Source organism: Calliphora vicina, chromosome 3, assembly GCF_958450345.1.
Source record: "Calliphora vicina chromosome 3, idCalVici1.1, whole genome shotgun sequence".
NCBI lineage: Eukaryota > Metazoa > Arthropoda > Insecta > Diptera > Calliphoridae > Calliphora > Calliphora vicina.
In genome coordinates, this window is record NC_088782.1 from 17,912,787 (window position 1) to 17,917,453 (window position 4,667).

The following is a 4,667-nucleotide window of genomic DNA, read 5'->3' on the forward strand; positions in this document are numbered from 1 at the left end:
AAAATGTGGTTTACTGAATTTTCTTGTGGCCGTATAAGTAAGGAAGATGCGGAACGTTCTGGATGCCCAGTTGAGGCCTCTACACACGAAACAATGGAAAAAATTTACGATATGGTGTTGGCCGATCGGAGATTGAAAGTGGGAGAGATTGTGGAAGCCATAGGCATCTCACATGGCTGAGTGGTTTCAATTTTGAATGATCACTTGGGTATGAGAAAGCTTTGCCGCGTTTGTTCACAATCATCCAAAAACGCAAACGTGTGACAATTTCGCAGTAGTGTTTGGCATTGTTCAGCCGTAGTATGGACGAGTTTTGAGACCTTTCGTAACCGTAGACGAATCGTGGATCCACTACAACTCACAGAGACCAAACAGCAATCAAAACAGTGGGTTTATCGGGGCGAATCGGCACCAAAGAAGGTCAAGGTGATAAAGTCATGGTGACTGTTTTTTGGGATGCATGCGCTCTAATCCGCACCTTCGAAAGGATAAACAATCAGTGGCGAATATTATGCCAAGTTATTGGGTCGATTGAAGGAGGATTTTGGCCAAGAAAAAAGTTATTTTTCACCAGGACTATGCAACGGTGCACACATGTGCAGTTTCCATGGAAAAAATTCTCTATTCTCTGCATTTAGCCCTGAGAGACTACGTCTTATTTCCAAACCTGAAGAAAAGGCTGGGGGAAAGAAATTTGACTCTAAGGATGAAATCGTTTCACAAACAAGTACCTTAAAATCTTATTTTTTTTGGAAGGTTTGGATAAACGTTGTATAAAGTATATAGAGCTAAATAGAGACTACATATGATGAAAACTGAAATGATATTTTATCCAAAAACCTGTGTTTCATTCAAAAAGTCACGGACTTATTGACCCGCCTTAGTATTAACCTAAAATCTTGGTTGGCCAAACAACTATTTCTCAAAAAATTGTTTCTACAAATACCAGTTTAGCCTACTAGGCCAAGTCCAGGCACGGATCCATGGGGGGTGAAAAAACCGATATGTTTTAATATAAACAAATAAGAGAGCTATATTCGGCTGTGCCGAATCTTATATACCCTACACCAAATTATACTTCAAAATAAAAATTTTAAATATTTTTAGGTAAACAAAATTTAGTTTTTTTTCCAAAATTGTTTTTTTAATTTTTTTGGAAAAAAAAAATTTCGAATTGTTATTTAAATTTTTTTTAATTCAAAATTTTTTTTTTAAATTTTAAAAACTTTTTTTTGTTTTTTAATTTTTTTTGTGAGGTCTTTGCAAAGGTCTTTGAAATATCTATCATTAGATATCCATATTGTCTATATTAATGACTTACTACTCCAGATATATGTAGGTCAAAAATCGAGGTTGTCCTGGTTTTTTCCTCATATCTCAGCCATTTTTGGACCGATTTTGCTGATTTTAAATAGAGATATCTGGGGTCTTCAGAAAATTGATTTCAACAACAGACGGACAGACAGACGGACATGGCTTAATAGAATCCGCTATCTATAAGGATCCAGAATATATATACTTTATAGGGTCGGAAATGAAAAATGTAGAAATTACAAACGGAATGACAAACTTCTCACAAAGGTGAAGGGTATAAAAACGAAAAGTGTAAAATAATTGTTACTTTATTTTCCTCCCAAATGGTTGATCTGTGCCTAGCCAAGTCTGTATAGGAAAAGACTCAATGCCTCCTGATATACAATTAGTCTAACTAACAATAAACCTCTTTACACTCCTAAACTCATTTAACTGTGCAGTAGCTTTTTTAAAATTCGTTTATGCTTTAACTTCTTTGCTGCTGTCAATTTAACTGGACTCCCCATTAAGAATTATTAATAATAATTCTAAACAAAAACACACATTTAAAACGTATTAAATTAACAATTTAAAAGTTGTTAAAATAAGAAGAGAAAAAAAACGAAATTGGCGCCATTTACTTAGTTGCAACATTCGTTTTACTCACATTTTGGTTTGTGGTTTTTTCAATTTATCTAATACATACTTGTCATTTAAAATTTTCTAAGATCTAATCATATTTTTATGGATGCTGTTTTATTTGTTGTTTTAGTAAATATGACAGCTGTCTTTAGATCGAAATAGTGATAAAAACAAACAATGTTGCAATTTGATACTCAGCTCTTAAGTGATACTTATTTGTGTTAAAACATTTGTAAATCAATGTTTAAGATACTATTGTATTTCAATTAAGTATAAATTATTACTATTTATTATAAAAAAATCTATAGTTTAGTTAAGAGTTAACAAATTTAATTGCTAATTAAGGTTATATAGTGAAAGAAAAATGTAAGGGTGGCAATTAAAATTATGGAAATGTTCTTAATTAATTAAATCTTTTTAATAATTTTAAATATAAACCAATTAAATAGTTCTAAATACCTTGCATATGTTTAAAACACTCCACAAATGCTGATTATAAGTCTGCAAGCAGAAAACACATCGGTCCTGTGGCGCAATGGATAACGCGTCTGACTACGGATCAGAAGATTCCAGGTTCGACTCCTGGCAGGATCGCAGCTAATATTTTTTTTGTAAATAATTTTATTCAAATTTAAATTTATTTAAACTACTTAAGTATTCATATTTCTTACGCACATTTTTCGAGCGTGTAACTATTTAGCTGTATTCTTTATAGTTGACACAAAAAACAAATCTAAAAAAAATTAGTATTCAACAATTTATAATGGAGTAAATATTAAAAAAAATGATAAAAATCTTTAGCCCCGTAGCGTCGTAGACTTAATTATTATGCACAGTAACGCACTCCGTTTGAGGCGATAACAATTTAAGCATATTAATGAAATAGTTTACACTACAATTTTTAGATCACATCTAGAGTTATGCGAATGCGTCTAGAAAACACACAACCACAATAATAAAGTATGAACAATTAATAAGAAAAAAATATAAAAATAAAAAAAAATTCAACAACAGAAAACGCTGTTGGTGGTTTGTTTCACGCGTCATGTCAAATAGATCAATTGGGCAGAGACAAATGAATGAATGAACATTTACAACAATGACTACAACATTTAATTTACATACATACTAACTAACTAAAAACAACAACAACAATAAATAAATAGACAAGTCATAGAATACATTGAGGTTTAGTCTGATCTTGTAATACCCTATACCTACCCAGCAGTTCTAGGAGACAGTCACGAACTAGTGATTTTACCCATCATTTAGGGTGGAAACTAGTTACTTCAATAGCTACGTGACTAGTTATTTTAAGACGTGCATGTCCTAAGCAGGGGTTCAATTGACCCTTTTTGATTACAATGAGTCTGTCTGATAGCTCGTCCAAAGTAGTCAACGCATTGGATTCACATACTGGTTAAATAGAGTCAGTAACCTTACTAGCTACCAAACTGGTTAGTTGATAAGATACACAACTAGTTAATTTAACATGTTCGGGTGCTAATTGACCTCAAATAGCCAGCTAAAAATACATATCTAGACAGTCGAATAAAGGATTGCTTGAAAACAAAACTTCCTTCTAAAGTGCAGACAAAAAAAACGTATAAAGTGACTTCACTATAGGTTACTAAGAGACACTAAAGTGACTACTGACTTCATGCTATCCCAGCAGTTAAGCAAGTATTAATGTATCCCTTAAAGACTGTAATTCTCGCAAATGTCTTACTACTTGATTGACTCCAATTTATATATTTTAGTCATTTTGTATGTGCTCTTCGTAGTACAGAGAGAAGAGAGAAGACCCACAAAACGTTTAGAACTCCAGATTACTTAGAGACACTTAAGTGACAATTGTCTTCACTTTAGTTTACTTGGGATGTATAAAGTAACCAATTATCTTCTCTCTGCACTAAGAAGAGCACTTTTGTGTCAACTGACTAAAATAAATAAATTGGAGTCAGCCAAATGTTCAGACATTTGTGACAATTACTGTCTTTAAGGGATACATTGACTGCTTGCTTAACAGCTGGGTAATAAAGTATATGAAATTTAGTTTTCTTGTTGTATTGAACTAGGAAAATTAGTTATGGGAGGGAGAAAAGAGGGAGCTGTATTTGAGGATATTCGATATGAACTTTCCTACATTGAAAGTGACAGAAAAGACTTCAGCAGGAAGTTTGTTCCACATACGGACAATACAGCTAAAGAACTAATTTTCCCTATAGTGTGTTGTGAGGTGCACTGGCCAATCGACCACAAAGGGATGTGTTCTTGATGAAAAATCTGCGGTTATCCGGAACAAGTTCCCTAATTTCATAAGAACACATTCCATTGTCGATAAAAGTGAAACGCAACACACATTGCGTCCAATATAATATAATCACCTTCGCCCTCTCCTCTACTCGGTCGAGAAGTTCCAAAATAGATATTGAAGCACCGGTCGATACATGGGAGTTGTATTCAATTTTCAGGCGGATAGAAGTGGTACAAATAGTGAGGAGATCAGATGAAGAGAAGTAATTCCTACACCGTTTCAGAAAACCGAGACACTTGAATGCTTATTTGGACGCTTGAAATGACCAGCGGACATCACATTCTATTCTTATGCCCAGAACAAAAAGAGCTTCTGATTCCACAATATTTACACCACCCACAAATACCGATGAAGCGACATGGTCTGTTCTTTTTTTATGTGTCAACATGCAACACTGACTCTTGCAAGCGTTGAA

The 4,667-nt window shown here is 33.6% G+C and overlaps 1 non-coding gene across 1 annotated transcript; it reads left to right on the top strand.

Annotated features, from left to right (window-relative positions):
• Window positions 1–2,456: 2,456 nt before the first annotated feature.
• Window positions 2,457–2,529, top strand: TRNAR-ACG (transfer RNA arginine (anticodon ACG)). Its single transcript has one exon. It is a non-coding gene; the product is annotated as a tRNA-Arg (tRNA).
• The last annotated feature ends 2,138 nt before the right edge of the window (window positions 2,530–4,667 follow it).